This window comes from Halichoerus grypus, chromosome 11 (genome assembly GCF_964656455.1).
Source record: "Halichoerus grypus chromosome 11, mHalGry1.hap1.1, whole genome shotgun sequence".
NCBI classification, from domain to species: Eukaryota; Metazoa; Chordata; class Mammalia; order Carnivora; family Phocidae; genus Halichoerus; species Halichoerus grypus.
In genome coordinates this window covers 6996553-7013433 of record NC_135722.1, presented here as the reverse complement: position 1 = coordinate 7013433, position 16881 = coordinate 6996553, and the positions used below count along the sequence as shown (strand labels likewise).

The 16881-nt window shown below is 54.1% G+C and overlaps 2 long non-coding RNA genes across 2 annotated transcripts; both read left to right on the top strand.

Annotated features, from left to right (window-relative positions):
- Positions 1-16: 16 nt before the first annotated feature.
- Positions 17-8425, top strand: LOC118526406 (uncharacterized). Its single transcript, XR_004912597.2, has 2 exons — positions 17-4410; positions 7884-8425. It is a non-coding gene; the product is annotated as an uncharacterized LOC118526406 (long non-coding RNA).
- Positions 8426-11913: 3488 nt separating this feature from the next.
- On the top strand, positions 11914-15578 carry LOC118526400 (uncharacterized). The gene is made up of 2 exons (XR_013442275.1): positions 11914-12678; positions 12920-15578. It is a non-coding gene; the product is annotated as an uncharacterized LOC118526400 (long non-coding RNA).
- The last annotated feature ends 1303 nt before the right edge of the window (positions 15579-16881 follow it).

Sequence of the window (16881 nt, the reverse complement as noted above, 5' to 3'; positions counted from 1 at the left end):
ATACCCCAGGAGTCAATTACAGGCTGCTTGTTTGCTTTCTATCAGATACCCATCAAGGTATGCAGCTCTCGGCGCTGCTGAGCTGAATTTGATGAAGGGCCCGGAGTGACGTTTTCCAGTCTCGGTGGTTGGTCAGGGACTCCCAGGGTAAGGAGGTCCAGGAGGGGTTTGGGGGTTCATGGTGGGAACCAAGCGGGGAGGTCTGCAGGGAGGCAGGGGAACAAGGAGCTGACAGGGAGCAGGCTGGAGCCTTTGTCCCTGTCCCATGAGCCTATGCCAGCCGCCATGGCCTGTTAGACCCCCTGCTTCCCCGTTCCTCCTCACACCTAGGGGAGGGGGCCCCGGGCACAGTCCAGACTCCAGCACCTCAGCCAAGAGGCCAGAGAACCCAGGAGGTTTGGGTGATTCTCGCCCACGCGGAGGGCTCCTCATGCCCTGGGCCTGGCCAGGAGGCAGTTCATTTGCCACGGATCCTGTTGTGGGTAGCCACGGGCTTTGGCCCTGTAGGGTGAGCACACCATTCGGGGTTTGGAGTTCACACTGTGAACGATTTGGGAGCTAGAAGGAGCAAGCCATGTGTCTCTGTGGCAGTGAGGACTGGGACCAGGGCCTCTCCCCTAGTCATGCTTCTGTGGGGTCTTCCAGCTGGCAAGGTCAGCATGATGCCACGACTGGGGGCACTTACATGAGCCTCCACTTCTTGACCTTTAAGATTGGACTGAGAATAGTACCCTTCTCGTAGGGTTGTTGTGGTGCTTGAGGGTCTGGCAGTGACTAGGCGCTTGGTAGGTCTTAGCTATTTTCACCATCATCTAAAAGTCCTGTGTCTGGAAGCTGGCAGGGATGACGGGACCCCCTGAGAGGCCAGAGCCTGCCGATGGCACGGACACCCCCACTCTGCTGGGTAAGGGAGTGCCAACAGCCTGGAGCCTGGCCAACCTGGAGCCCCTTCCTCTTACCTAGGCCCCATCAGCCCTAAAAGATGGGCCCAGCCTTATTGGCTTAAAACCATACACATTCATTGCCTCACAGTTCTGTAGGTCAGAAGTCTGAAATGAGTCTCACTGCACAAGGGTCAGGGTGTTGGCAGGACCTCATTCCTTCTGGACGCTCCTTTCCCTCTGCAGCTTCTAGAGGCTGCCTGCACTCCTTGGCTGGTGGCCCTTCCTCCATCTTCGCCTCCAGCCAGTGCAGGTGAGTGACATCCTCACATCTCTCTCTTTTCTGCTCTCCTCTTCCAAGCCAGTGTGGATAATCGGGGGCCATCTCCCTGTTAAAGCCGGCTGACTGGCACCTTCCATTCCTCTTTGCCACATACCCTAACATTCACAGGCTCTGGGGATCAGGACGCAGACATCTTGGAGGGATCTTATTCTGCCCACCATGCCACCCCTCCCGCCACAGCCCTGCTCCACTTTGTGCTCCAGGTCGGCCCCTTTGCCCCCTCTGCCCAGGCCTCATCCCACTCCCTGCCCTGGAAGCCAGGGGAGCGACCTGTCCTGTCCGTGGGCAGGCTCCAGCTGACTGGGGGCCCCCTTCTAGGACCACCACCCGGTCTCCACCGCCAGTTCTCCAGGTGGTTCATGGGCCTAAGTGCAGAATGTGCCCCCTCAGCCATACACATACACACCGTTTCAGTCACCAACGGCTGTCCCTCACAGAAGGGCCTTCGTGCTCTCTCTGTGGCCACCCAGCATGGCAAAGGAGAGGACACTGCCCTCACCCTTCACTGTGTGTCGTCCTCCACCCCCACAGCGGCTGACCCTGACAAACCACCCCTTGTGATCTGCACAGGGACCAGCAGATAGACGGGGAGACCTGGGGGCTGGGGCAGGCCTCTCAGTTGTCTGAGGCCTTGGAGCCTGTGATCCCAACCCCAGGCACCCTTGAGATGACCAAAGAAGGGTCAGGGGAGGGAACCCAACTGAGAACCAGCTCCCCGTGGGGAGGCAAGGTGGCTGCCCCAAGGTCCCCTGGGAGTCGGCTTCCTGGTCTGTGAGGCACTCTGCCCTCTCTTGTTCATGTGGGCAGCATGCAGGGGGGTGGGGGTGGGGTCCCACTGCCTCCCCCATGAGCACCCTGGGGTCGGGCGCTGAGGTGGCACCAGCCCAAATCCCTGCTCCGAGTGGGCGGTCAGCAACATCTGACTGGATGGTGAGGCCTCTGCCGAGGCCGCCGCCCCCCCCACCATGAAGCGTGCCCCGAGGCTGTCGCCTGGACAGAATGAAGGTCAAGCTTCAGGGCCCTCCCCTTTGCAAGAGCTCCTCCCAAGGCTCTGGGATGGCCTATCAGTGTGTTCAATGGTTTTGTAAATTACACAAAAGAAGGATTTAGAAGATTATTTTTCTGGAAAGAGAGCCCCGAGAACTATTTAAGCTTCAGTCCACACAAAGCCTAGCTTGGTCTCTGCCCACCAGACATACCGGCTCCCCTTGTTTTTAGAACCTACCCTGCAGTCTCCCCACCTGGGGGCCTTTGTTCAGCACTCCTTAACCCCCTCCCCACCTTGGCTTCCCCACACACCCCCAGCCCACATTCCCTTCACCCTAGCTCCCCACACCGGACAGGCGTCCCTGTCCTTGGGATCAGACCTTTCTCCCCTGGAGGCCAAGACCCTAGTCAATGTCTGACTCCTCCTCCCAGCTGTGCAGCCTTAGGCAAATTTTCTCACCTTTCTGGGCCTCCACTGCCTCATCTCTAAAATGGGGATGGTAGCAATACCTACTCGTCCGGCTCCTGGGAGAGACAGGAGGCCTGTGTAATGATTTCTTCCGACGCCCAAGGGCAGAGCACGGTGTTTTGCACACATCCGCAAATGAGAGGCGGGCCCCTGTTCGCAGAGGCAGGAGAGGTGGTCAGTGAGATCAGGATCCCCCACCCTCGTGAGGCCGGAAGTCGCCTCTGTGAGCCCCGGTTCCTTCATGTGTGAAGTGAGGATGATCAGCCCTGCTTTAGGAGGTTGTGGGTGACGCTGCGGAACCGCCCGTGTGGCTGCGTCTCCGAGTGACTGTGTCAGGTTCACTCACTCACTCGCCCCTGAAGACCACGTCCCAGAAGGCATTTTCATGCATATCTGTTCCACCTGCAGGAGGCTCCTGGGGCTCTCATGACAAAGTACCACGAGCTGGGGGGGCTTAAAACAATTGCAATGTATCTCACAGTTCTGGAGGCCAGAAGTCCCAAACGAGCTGCCGGGCGAGCCATGCTCCCTGGGAAAGCTACAGAGGAACCCCTCCTTGCCCCTTCCGGGCTTCTGGTGCTTTTCTGCAGCCGTTGGCATTCCTTGGCTCTACATCCAGTCTCTGCCTTTGTCGTCACCTGGCTTCTCCCTGTGTGTATCTGTCTTCTTCTAAGGACACCGGTCTCACGGGGGATTATGGGTCCCGCCCTGTGCCACTTCATCTTAACTAATTACATCTGCAATGACCCTATTTCCAACTAAGGTCACATGCTGAGGTCCCAAGGGTTGGGACTTCAACATATCTTTTTGCAGGGGACACAATTCAACCCCTAATACCACCCTAATGGCGTATTGTCTTGGTCCTCTTTGGGGCTTTTTAGTGCACCAAACGTTGCTATTTTAAAATACCAGCTGCCCTTGGCTTGCATAGTGGCTTACCTCCACCAGCCTGGCTCACACAGCCTGGCCCAGCCAGCACCTGGCTCCAGAGGCCCCTGACCAGGAGAGGTCCGGGGGCGGGGGGTCAGTGCAGTGGTCCGGGGTCTTCAGGGCCCCCTGACCCCTTAACGCTTCAGAACTTGAACAGCAGAAGTCATGGGAACAATCAACACAGGCAAGCCCTTCTGAGGCCGGGGCATTTCTGGAGCATTCTCTACCACTTACAGCATCGGGGACCTTTCGGCAGGCCTCCCCAATCCCAGCTTCTCAGCTAGTCCGGCAGATCCAGCCACAGAAGGGGGCCCTGGTGCTTCATGCTGTGGCCAGCAGCGCACAGTACACCGAGATACCCACAGGAAGCCAGAAACCCCACTGGGTTCAGAATACAGCAGGGCAACCCGGGAAGCTGTCATGCTCAGTCCAAGAAGCCAAAGGCTCAGGGCACACAGGCTGGGAAGGAGAGGTCTGGAGGGACCGTGTCAGGGGCCCCTGACACGTGTCAGCAAGCAGTTCTAGATGCCCCTGCACCAGGAGCTGAGAGTATCGGTGACTGAGCTGTCCAAAGGGTGTCAGCTCAAAGTCCAGCCGGCTTTGCCGGGGACACCGGGGATGGGAAATGACACAAGCCACTTTGGACATGCACATTGTCCCAGGCAGATGAGCCAGCCACACCCACACTCCAGGAGACAAAGGGAACAGACAACAGATGGGGAGGAGAGTCGGTGATCAAGGAAGGCTTCCTAGAGGAGAGGTCCGGACAGCTTCGGTATAACAGAGACAAAAGGAGCACTGTGAGAGGGCGTGGGGGTTTGGGTGGGGGGCAGGGGAGTCCCACAAAGCCTGGCTGGGACCTCGTGCCTGACAGACACTGACAGCCCTGAGCCAAGGGAAGTGGGAGACTTCGGGGCAGATTCTCACTGCTCCTCCTTCTCCCAGGCAAGGAGGACATTTTAGAGCCGCCTGACACTTTCTCCCTGTCCAAATCAGAAAAGGCGGGCAGATTACCCCAATGTCACCAAGAAACAGGGTGGCAGGGTAAGCCCTGGGTCAGAACTTCAGTTTTAAACAGCAAGTCGGGTGCCCCAGGGTTGGCTGCCTTTTTTTTTTTTTTTTTGCCCCAACCAGGTTGACAATTTGGCAAGGGGAGCAGTGTGCGGAATTGGGGAGAGTCGGCCAAGGTCACTGCTTGCAGGTCCAGCTAAGGCCAGAAGGGGGCAGCTGAGCCCGCCCTTTCCTCCTCCAGCTCCGTCGCAGAGGCAGTGAGCCGGCATTTCCTGCCCAGACCAGTGTAATCTGGGGGGGGGGGCGGGGGGGGTGGGCTTCAGTCTGGGGCTGCATATGTCCCTCATCTCAGGGCAAAGGCCCTAACTCCCAACGGCCACCACCTTCCTACAGCCCATGATAGGGGGTCCTGGACCTCCAAGGGCACCAGTTGGTGAAGGGACCCCTTTTTCCAAAGATCAGGATCCATGTCCTGCAAACAGATTCTGCTTTGGAATTTTTGTTTGTTTTTCTGCGAAATGAAAATCGAGTCAAAATATTTAAAACTAGGGCTATTTGGAGAAATCTAGGAGGTGGGATGGGCACACCCTGGGTTGGTCATCTCCCTCCTGCTCCACCCTGTGCCCACAGGAGCTGATTGTCCCAGGCCCCAGCCCAACAGGGACAGAGACAGGGAGTTCCAGACAGGCCCCCTCTTCCCAGCTGTCTCTCAGCACCTGCCTCCCCCACCCAGACTGAGCCGGCCAGCTATTTTAAACTACTTGTCATAAATACAATTTGCGAGAGGGAGGTTAATAATAGTCCCCGCTCTTCCTCTGGACTTCTGGGTCCCCTGCCTATCTGACCTTGGCATTTGGTGGAGGGGGTGGTGGTAGTCGCTGGTACTTGAGGCCAGTGAAAGCACAGGCCTCCTTCACAGTGTCAAGGTCAGCAGCCTCCGGCGGCCAGAGGCACCGCTCAGGGTTCCTGCTGTACGTGCGGACGCCCTGGGTCCATGCACAGCTTGCTCCCAGATGCCACTCAGGGGGACGGGGGGTTGGGGGCACAGCGGGGGTCCGAGCAGAAAAGGCTCCTTCAGAGGTTCAGGGACAGTTTAAACGATCAGTGCTCCGGTGGAGTGACGGTCGGGACAAGACAGGACTCGGGCCTGAGGACAGGGGCTCTAGCAGCAGGACCCTAGTGCAAGGGGGAGGCTTGGCCGTGGGGGCTGCAGGCAGCCTGGAGAAGGAAGAGGGTTTCCGTGCAAATCTGGTAGGATGTCAGCGTCCTCCAGCTCTCTGCCCAGACGAACTGTCGCCAGGATTCCTGGTGGGTGGGGCTTGGGGAGAGACTGGCAAGGTGGGTGAAGGCCTGGGAAGGTGGGACTTGCTCAGTCAGCAGCAGGGAGGCTGAGGAAGTCTGGGGGCCACTGGTAGGACACCGCAGGGGCTGAAGGATTCAAGGCTTGTGGGACCGGGTCCCTAGTTCCACAGGACTTCCCTCTGCTGGGGGCTGGGGCGTGATGGCACAGGTGCTCAGGGGAAGGGGGCAGGTGGGTCTGGGGCGCGCTTAGGGACAGCGGCTGTGGGACATAGGGAGGTGACCATGAGCCGGTGAAAGAGTTGGCAGAAGGGCAGGGCGAGCTCTAGGCAGAAGGTCAGCTTGGGCAAGACTCAGGAGTATCAGGTGTACGTGGCAGGGAGTCCAGGAGCTCCAGATGCCGGGGACTGACACCATCCGAGTTGTTTCCTGGAGGCGTGGCCAAGGTGCAAAGTCTGGCTCTGGGAGCTGGGGGGCCTCAGGAAAGGGCTTCAGGGACTGAGAGCCCAAAGGCCCCGTCCCCTGACAAGAGACAAAAGTCAAATATGTAAGGACCCCTCTCCTACCTTAGGATCCCCTCCCTGCTCCCCCTCCCTCTGGCTGCCTGCCTTTTGGTGCACACGGGCTAAGAAAATCTGAGCATGAAATGTAGGGAGGTAGGTCCATCTCCTCCTCTGCCTTATAAACCAGGCTCTAGGGTGTCTGTACCCCAACACCCTCTCCCTCAAATGCCTTCTGCCGGCTCCAGCAGAGACAGGTTCCCCTAGTTCCCTCAGCTGGCCCCAGGCATTCAGGGTGAGCTGCTGGGCCCCTTTGTCCTTGTCTCCTGACCTGGGCATCCAGGCTGGACAGGCCCCCAAATCTGGGCCTGTCATTGAGTTTGTGGGGCTGCTGCTGACCCGGGCACCCATTTCCTTCCTTCAGTCTGCCAATATCACAAATATTTGTCGAGAGCCTCATAGTGGACAGAGCGACCTTTACAAAACATCGACTGCTTTTGTCAACACATTTACTGAGGCCCACCGCGTGCCAGGGACTGCGGGTTTGGGGATCCAGTGGAGGGCAGAACAAACAGAAACCCGCCCCCCTCAAGAAGCTCAAGTCCCAGGGCGGGCACAGGACCCACTGCGAAGGTGACCTCTGGGCAGAGGCCTGAAGCGGCTGAGGGACGGCCAGGCCAGATGGCCCCTGGGGGAAGGGACTTCAGACATAATAATATTGGTCAGAATTATGAAGTGGATCCGAGAAAAGAACGTGTGGGACAGGTTAAGAGTGGGCCCAAGGGGACACCTGGGTGGCTCACTCAGTTAAGGTTAAGCGTCTGCCTTTGGCTCAGGTCATGATCCCAGGATGGAGTCCCGAGTCCCGAGTCGGGCTCCCAGCTTAGCGGGGAGCCTGCTTCTCCCTCCGCCTGCCGCTCCCCCTGCTCGTACTCACTCTCTCTCTGTCAAATAAATAAAATCTTAAAAAAAAAAAAAGTTTCTCTCTCTCCCTCTCCCCCTCCCCCCTGCTCGTGTGCTCTAAATAAATAAAATCTTTAAAAAAAAAGAGCGGGCCCAGGGCCACCCTGTGAGATGGGGGCTGGGTGTCTGAGCCGAGCTTAGCCAGGCTACCCCCCGGGGCAGCAGAGGCTGGTGGGAGCTGGGCAGGGGCAGGCTGGGGGTCCTACATGGGCCGCCGTGAGGCAAGGCCAGGCAGGGCAGGAAGGGCTCTCAGCCAGCACAAGTTGACTGTGCAGCTTCCTCTCCCAGGCTCTGAGGCAAGGGGCCTCATGGCTCAGAGGGAAAAGGCCCCAGCCGAGAGGGGCTCCTGTGCGTGGACAGCCAGGGTGACCCGGGCGGCCACAGCTCTGAAACTGGACCTGTGGGAACGGGGGCAGGGTTCTGGCACATTCTCTAGTCGCCCTGCCCTTGGTGCGAACCTGAAGTACTACCGGTTTCTCGCCCTTCTCTCCCTTTTCCAGGGGCTCCTGAAGGAAATCTCCTGGGTGCTTTCCTAGGCTGGTGTGTGTTTGGAAACAGAAGTCAGAGCTGGTTTCAGAACAAGATGGGGAGGCGGCCATGGCTGTGAGAAAGGCCTTGGAATCCAGGCCCTGACACTGAAAAATCCAGATGCTGCCCAACGGGCCCTTTCCTGTCCTTCTTTCCCCTCCAACCCTGAGCTCCTAAGTGGGCTGCCCAGGAAGGAGAAGGCTTCAGCCACCCACTCCGGTCGGGTGGACCCATCACCGGCCCCGCCCAGGGAGCCAAGTTCCTGTTTATGGACGCTTCCTGGAACAGCTTGTTTTGATCCAAAGAAATCTGCTGACGCACTGCCCGCTCTCTTCCTCCCCCAGGGTGGAGGTATTTTTAGCCTTATTTGCAGAAAAAGAGGCAGAACCGGGCGCCACATTTGTCCACCTTACTGTGAGACTATCTTGTCCCGTCCCCCGTCCACCCCCAAGGCAGGACAGGGATGTCCCTGTGTGGTTTTCTACCATTAAAAAACAAAAATCAACTGAGTAAACTTAAAGACCCAACTGGCCATATTCAATGATTCATGAATTGGGTTAACGTTCCAACTGATAAACAGAAAGAGGCTCCAGGGAGCTCTACAAAATAGAAGGGTTTCATAGACAGAAATAGGGTATGGCAAGGAGGATATTAGCAAAAGAGACATTGTTTCAAGCAAGGTCACCTTCCTTTAGGGGTAAGAGCAAGGGGCCTTATAATGTGAGCCTACCTCACTCTAGCTGATTAGGAAATTCCAGACTGATTAGTCTGAAGCTGCAGTTGAGTTAGGTATTAAATCTTGGTGGGGCTTAGCACAGTGACTCCATTTTAGACATGTTGTTTCTTTTTAACACCATTCTCCTCTCATCTCTCCTCAAGTACATCCCTTTCCCAAAGAAAACCAGCTATGTGGAACTGGAGGCCAAGAGAGCCTCTAAACAAGGACCCTCTGAAACTGCCATTTTGTCCTTGAAAATGGGAGTGGGTAGGGACGCCTGGGTGGCTCAGTCATTAAGCATCTGCCTTCGGCTCAAGTCATGGTCCCAGGGTCCTGGGATCGAGCCCCATGTTGGGCTCCCTGCTCCCCAGGAAGCCTGCTTCTCCCTCTCCCACTCCCCTTGCTTGTGTTCCCTCTCTCGCTGTGTCCCTGTCAAATAAATAAATAAAATCTTAAGAAAAAAAAAGGAAGAAAGAAAGAAAGAAAGAAAGAGAAAGAAAGAAAGAAAGAAAAAAAGAAAGAAAGAAAGAAAATGGAGTGGGTGGCCAGGGCAGCTCCAGACACAAGGGCACAGAGGGCTTTAGTTCCTTTTGTGATGGGAGAATCCCAAGCTTTGTAAAATCCTAATGTTTTCTGTTGCTATTCCACCTACTCCTACTTTTTTGAAAAACAAAATCTAAGGAAGTTTGTTTCTGGGACTTGGGAATTTTATGTTTGAATGAGGGTGATTTTTAGACCAGAGGTAGAGAAAAGCAAGCTAAGACTTCAAGTTGGGCCCAGGAAGCAGACACACAGCAGTGACGTCTATCTCTCAGGCGCCCTGTAGATAAATAAAGGGCTGACCCCACCACCTGGTACTGTGACACAGCAGGAAAGGAATTTGCTTAGTATTATACACACCTCACAGTTTTCTAGAACATTCTGATAAGTCCCTCTTCCCACACTGTTCTTTCAGGCCAAGTCTCTCCAATCGACCCCTGGAAACGTTGCCATGACTAGACTGAGGGGGCAGGTCTTGATGAAGGGTGAGCTGTCAGAATCTTTCCCAGGAGAAAGAGCTCAGCTAAGCAGCAGCTGGTAAACAAGCCTGGGCTTGCCTCAAACTCAGTCTTCAGTGCTGAGGGTCACATGAGACTCATCAGTTTTGCAAGAACCACAGGGAAGGGGGAGCCCAGCCCCACCTACAGATGCCATCTCACTGAGGCTGGGGAAGAATTCCTTCCCAGTTTCCTCCCAGTTGCCAAGGGAGCCTACTGTCAGGGAAGGTTTTGTTTGGGTTGTGGGTGGTTACCCTGGGAGGAGACTTTCTGGCAGGGAGTTGGTCTAAGAAGCTCTTCTCACTTCTGGATAATCTGACCACAGTCCTTCTTCCACCCTATGCTTCCGGGGGCCGGGGCTGAACGGAGGCCACGTGGGGGTCTCAAGCTGTGGTTCCACCTCACTCTGGTGAGGAGATGCCAACTGCCCTTTGCAAAAGCCTCATCCAAGCGCTCAGGCCTGGCCTGGCCTAGGTGGAGGGGCTGAGAGTCAGAGGGGTTTGCTTTTGCCTCTGCTTTAGAAGCCCCAGGTTGGAGGTGCCTGGGTGGCTCAGTTGGTTAAACATCTGACTCTTGGTTTCTGCTTGGGTGGTGATCTCAGGGTCCTGATCTCAAGGTCATGGGATCGAGACCCATATCAGGCTCCATGAGCATGGAGCCAGCTTGAGATTCTCTCCCCCTCTCCCCCTCCCCACTCACGTATGCTCTCTCAAATAAATAAAAATCTTTTTTTTTTTTAAGATTTTATTTATTTGACAGAGACCTAGCGAGAGAGGGAATACAAGCGGGGGGAGCGGGAAAGGGAGAAGCAGGCTTCCCCTGAGCAGGGAGCCTGATGGCGGGGCTCGATCCCAGGACCCCGGGATCATGACCTGAGCTGAAGGCGGACGCCTAACGACTGAGCCACCCAGGCGCCCCTCAAATAAATAAAAATCTTGGGGCACCTGGGTGGCTCAGTTGGTTAAACGACTGCCTTCAGCTCATGTCATGACCCTGGAGTCCCTGGATCGAGTCCCACATCAGGCTCCCTGCTCAGCAGGGAGTCTGCTTCTCCCTCTGATCCTCCTCCCTTTCATGCTGTCTCTCATTCTTTCTCTAATAAATAAATAAAATCTTTAAAATAAATACATACATACATACATAAATAAATAAATAAAAAATCTTAAAAAAAAAAAAAGACCCAGGTTGGAGGCCTGGTTGTAAGCAGCCAGCTGGCAGTGCCCCCAAGTCATCAAAGGGGCTCCCCGAGGCCCATCACTGGCTGTAAACTGCCCTGGACAAATGCAGGCTTTTTTTGTTTGTTTTTTAAAGTCTCCCTTTTCCCCCACCTCCCAATGCAGAAGTAAAACGGGTTGAGTATCTACACCCGCTTGGTCTTGTAGCCATGCAGTTCTGTACTGTTTTCCGCATAAACAACACTTTGACCTCATTATTTTGCAACTACTTATTTCCGCGTAATACATCATGTGAAATCACTAGGTAGCCTATCCCAGGACGGAGTTTTCTTATGAAATACTTCAAACCTTCAGGCCCCTGGTAACAGAATAACAAAACCTAACACATTCCCCACAAGCCAGCACGCAGCAACCTCACGGGGCTCAGCGTTTTACGCAACTTGCCCCCAACCATTTCTAATCCCACACAAATCACAGCAGAGTTTCTCCAGCAGGGATGCTACACGCGCAGCTCTGTGTGCGGTTCACAGCCGACCACCCGCGGACAGCCCCCCGCTTCCCTGGGGAGGGTCCGAACCCTCCCGCCGGCCCGCCCCGCCCCCGCCCGCGCGCCTCGGCGCTGACGTCACCGGCGCTCACGAGGCCGAGCCGCCGCCCGAGGAGTCACGCGGAGGCGCCCCGCCCCCACCCCACCGCGCCCCGCCCCCACCCCACCCCACCCCGCCGCCGCCGGGAGTGATGCGCCCTCTGCAGAGATCCCTCCGCCGCCGCCGCCTGGAATTTTCCAGACGCTCTGCCGGCCCTTCTTTCGGGCTTGTGCGGGGCGGGGTGACCTGAGGCGACCCCAGCGTTTCGGTCGGCCCCCTCGAGAGTGCGGCCCCAGCCCGCTTCCCGCACACTGCCCCCCGTTTTAGGGAGGGCTGTCCCTACGCTCTCATCCCCCAAGAAGGAAAAGGGGGCTTCTCCCGCACGGAAATCGCATCCCCAATGTGACCTTGAAATTTTTTTCCGCGTGTCACGAAGCACTGCTAAAGGGGAACCGCGGATAACCGGGGAATCTAGGTGGTGGACGCGGGGGAGGCGGAGGAGGGGGGAGACAGAGACCCGCCCGAGTCGTCTCCTGGGGCGGGGTCGGGGAGGGACTTTTTTCCCCCCGTGGCGGTGGAGGAATCGTCCCGTTGAGTAATGCCCCCGAGTGACGCGGCACGGGGCTATAAAAGAAAAGTTGTGGCCTGTCCATCAGGAGTCAGCGACAGGAAGGGCCGTGGCCTTGGGTTTAGTGGTGGGGAGGAAGTTGCCAGTTTAGGGCCTCAGGGGACAGATGGGGGAGATGACAGAGTTAGATGAGACTGAAGGGGTTTGGGGTACAAGGACAAGGAAGGTTAAAGAGGAAGCTAGACCTTGGGGAAACTATGGTGGGGACAGTTGCGTTGACAGTTACCGCAGTGACCCAGCGGAGGACAGCCCTTCAGGCTGGACTGTCGCTGCCTTCTGGAGAAGGGGAACTTGACCTCTAGGAGGGCGCTGCCCTGTGTGGCCCCAGCGAGCCCCAGTGTCCTGGTTGTTGTGGGAGGAGGAAGGCAGAAGCCAGAGGAGACAGGATCTCGCCACCCTTGCTGGAGAGGAAGCGGAACTGGGCAGTTGATGCCAGGAGAAGGATCAGGAAGGAAGGCAGTGGGGCGTAGGGCCGCAGGTGGGCTGGGAGGGCAGACCTTGAACCTGTCAATACCAGCAGCCCCCTTTTCTTTCAGAGGGTTGCGACCCCGCGTGGGGATGAGGCCTGGTCTTGTGGAAACTGAACTTAGCTTGGCGGGGCTGACAGCTCTGGCCCAGGGTGGTATGTAATTTTGGTTCGGCCTGGGACAGGGTTCAGGCCGTGGCCAGCCTGGTGGAACCCGGGTCTGGGTGTGAGGCCAGACCCCTTGTTGGAGGTGAGGGAGGTCTCAGGAGTGATTGAGGAGGCAAGGTGCCATCTAAACAGTTAATTGGTGTGGCGCCTGATGTCTGACGGGCTGGGGCTGCTGAGGCAGGATGTTTGTGTGTCTGCGGACAAAATTGACCCACACTTTATTTTCCAGGTGGCAGTGCTCCCCTTTGGACTTTTCCTCTAGGTTCGGTGCTAACTTCTGTGAGCTCACTCTGCTCCTCCTCCTCCTCCTCCTAACTTTCTTGAGGTTATCCATTCGCTTAAAACATTGCTTCTGGTAACCTGGTAAGCCTGGGAAAGTTGCCGAAGGCCCTGAGGAATTCGGTTGTGTTGGTAATCGTGAAGGAGGAAAGGCCCTCCCTGCTGAGACTCGGGGTGGGATGGGGTGGTGTTGCTTGCCTGCAGAGAGGGTGGGGATCGGATGTGTACCTTGGGTGGGCCTGCAGTAATGGCACCAGCTCGAAGTTTACAGAATGCCTCATGGACCGTGGTTTGTTACTATAGTGTTCATCGTGGTGATCAGATGGCACCCGGGAGAAATGGAGCCCCTGGCCAGTGTGAGTCATAGCAGTGCAGGAGGGGAGACCCTGAAGGAGAGAGCCCGCCTAAATTGATGTCTGCAGATGGAATTTCCAGAGGCTTAGGAGGTGGAAGTTCTCCGATGTCCCGTTTCCAGGCCTTGCTCAGGAAGCCCTGTATTCAGGAGGCTGTTTAAGGTGTTCAGATGAGCTTATGAGGGGTCAATCGTTAAAAGTCCAAAGCAGATGCATCGGGCCATCCGCAGATGTGTTGCATTGATTGATCCGGGAGCGCCAACCTCCAGGCATGTGGATGCCAGCGGGCACCCCTCCTTTTCTGGGGTGGAGGTTTTCAGATGCTGCATCTTCTAAATTGAGCCTCCAGTCATAACTGGTTCTGGGCTACGAACTTTGCTTCAAGAAGATTCTTAAGCTGTAGGACGTTTTAACATGCCACAAGCAGAGGGATGCCTTGTAGATGAATCTTGCAGACGGAGCCCAGTGACCCTCTCACCTGCCCGCCCGCCCGCCTGCCTGCCAGCCTGCCTGTGCATTGGTTGGAGGAATTAGTGTGATGGTTTAACTTGTATTTGGGGAAAGTGTTCACATTTGAAATGCCTTAGGCAATACTTAAATGAAGCATACTGGCAAATTGGGGGGGGGGTCATTGTGTTATGCTATAGTCTTGGGGGTAGAAGTTGGTTGTGGCCAAATTCTGTTAGAAATGGCGGGTCTAGTTTGGGCATTTCAATTGTATTGCAGGTAACTAAGCAAAGGGAGAATAGCTGGGGTACTATTATCTTTGATTCTTCTATGAATTTTTTTAATGTGAATTTTGTTTGATGTAGTTTTCAAAGTAATCTTTAAATGGGAGGACCCTGAGGTGTGAGCGGTGGGGGTGGGGCACACCTTGACTTGGTACTGGGAGGGGTGGGGGTAAGGAAAGGGAGAGGGTTGGGTTTAGGTATATGCTGCAGAGCGTGGGGGTGGTAGGGAATGTGGGTTGAAAGGAATTCTGGCAAAAAAGGTCAAGTAGAGCTCTGGGGAATATAATAGGCAACTGGGCAAAGAAAGTACTAGTTAATGCTAGTTAAATTTGTCTCTTGAAAGCACAAAAATTGCTTAGAAACTTTAAAAAGTCCTTTAGAATTCTGCTAAATGCAGGGAAAGCAAAATTGTTTTGCTTTGGTGCTAGGTGGGGAAGACTGAAAAGCTGTAATGGGACAGGAATGCCCATCTCTTGAAAGTGGGGGAGGGTTACACAAATTCACACCAGCTGAGTAATAACCTTCACTGCTTCACTAGCTTCTTCAGTGGTTTATGTGAAGGTGTACAGTCAGTGTTGGAGCTAGAAATTTTAGGAAAGACTAAATGCCCGAGTTGTGAGCTTTTAAAGTACTTAAATTTTTAAAAAAGTAAGTTTAAAATTTTGGTGTGCACTTGAGATTTAGATGTACTCTTAACAGGTTTATAACGTTTCTATTTACTGAGATTTTGTGATTGAAAATTTTGAGCAAAGTGAAAATGCAATGGCTTTTAAAGGAACTTTGTTTTATAAAATCTCTCCTCTTTGTGGTCTGTATTAACAGCAAAGTAAAAATTGTTGCTATTACCTTAGTTCTTGTAACAGAATAACCTTTTTGTGGTCCCTGTAACTGTAATACTTGGTAGCAAACAATCCATGTACCCTTACAAAGGTTAGAGTTAACCGATTGTATCTTTAATTTGAATGTTTGTGCTTTTTAAATTGATCCAGTACTTGCGGGGCAACTATCAGTCAAAATCAGTTTGGGGAATAAACAAAACGGGCGGTGGGGGGGTTGGGGTGGGGAACCTATACTTGATGTGGTCTGTTTCTAAAAATTCAGAGAAGAATCGGAAAAACCATTTATGGTGATTCTTGTTTTTGAGATGCATCTATTGAATTGGTGAGGTAATAACCAGTGGCTTTTGATCCTGTTCCTCTTCCCCTTAAATTTCACTTCAAATTTAAACTCTCCAATATAAGCCTTTGGGATTTCTGTCTTCTGGGTTCTTTTTTAATGTTTAGAAATCTGTTGGTATAGTCCAGCTTTTAATCGGTGACTTGGGTACGATGAAACTGCTGTCCTAGGAATTTAAAGAGTATTGGTCATGCCTGTATGGGGAGACATATATGGGTGTATTGGTTCAAGTACTTCTGTGTTGCTCTGTCGGAAAAACTAGCTCTCTGTTGCATCATGTACGTGATTCCTAATCATTTTCTTCCCCTCTTTACAGCACAAATAAAGGTTTGAGTTCTAAACTCGTTAATTGTTGTATTGGTATGTTATGTTTTTTGACCTTTTATCTTTTCTGTAAACCAAGTTATCTTTAATGAAGTTGGATGTATTTTTCTTACTGTAGATTTAGGCTGTGATTGCTCTTTAGGAGCTTTAAATAATTGAGGTCATTTAGTGGAGCGTGGTAACCTCAAACAGAACTGGGATGTCTTGAATGGTACGGAGCCTGGTGGATGGCAATGGGGGCTCCGCTCACTGTCGGGAGTGTCTAATGGTTGTGCAAAATGTGATGCTGAACCTTACAGCTGGTGAAGGTCCGTGTCAAGGTGCTGGGGGCATACTTTGTAATATCCTGGAACTTTAACTGGTTAGATTTCCAAATGGTGTTGTCAGAAAGGGGGCCTATCATTGCTTAGGGGAAAACGTCTAAAGAATACAACACGTGTAATACATGTTTTCTGTATTTGTGGTTTGGGGGAAGCTGGAATGGAACTGGGTGTGGGTCTAAGCATATAATTCTCTGCTAAAGAGTTTGGTTTGGCTCTTTATTGGGTGACACAAGAGTTTGGGCTCGTGTGTACCTGCTGCATGAAGCAGGCCAAGGTTATGCAGAGGGCATGAGAAGAAGCTCTTGGAAGCACAGTTTGCCTCTTGACTCTGAATTGTGTTTCCTGGGTGGGGAGGTGGTGGTAGCTCCATCCGGGGAGCAAAGTCCTGCTGCCCTGGTGCCTTTACCCGTGGGCCCTAAGGTTTTGCCTCACAGGAGACAGACTTCGGGCTCAGACTAGAAACTGCCACCAGGCTCTGTGAAGAAGGCTTTCGTTTTGGAGGGAGCTCAAAGGGAAGCTTGCCTTTGAAGGGGAGCTAAGACCTGAATTGGGAACAGATGAGCACTGTGATCTAAACGGGGGGGGGGGGGGGGGAGAGCTTGGCCTGAAGAATTCCTCCAGGAGAGCAGCTGTGGGACTGGCTGTCCCCTCAGTCCTTGCATCCAGGTGGCCTGCTTGTGGGTCCTCAAGAACCCTGATGCGCCTGCTTCCAAGAACCTGGAGTTGGGTGCTGGGGAGGGGGAAGGGGCCTGTTGTGGGGGAGGTCATGGCGCTGCTGTGAGTGGGGGCTGCTGCATGTGGGTTTGGGGATCCTTTCCCTGCTTGCCACTCTGGTTCTTGATCCCCCTGGAACAACCTAGGCCTCCTTTCCTACTTAACTCTTCTCTCTGCTTTGTACCCCAGCCCTCCCCCATCCGCCCTGCCCTTTATGCCAAACTGGTTCCTCCTCATTTTTTACATGGTGATTATGAAACTCTTGCTTCCAGCCTTGAGGGTAACTGCTAT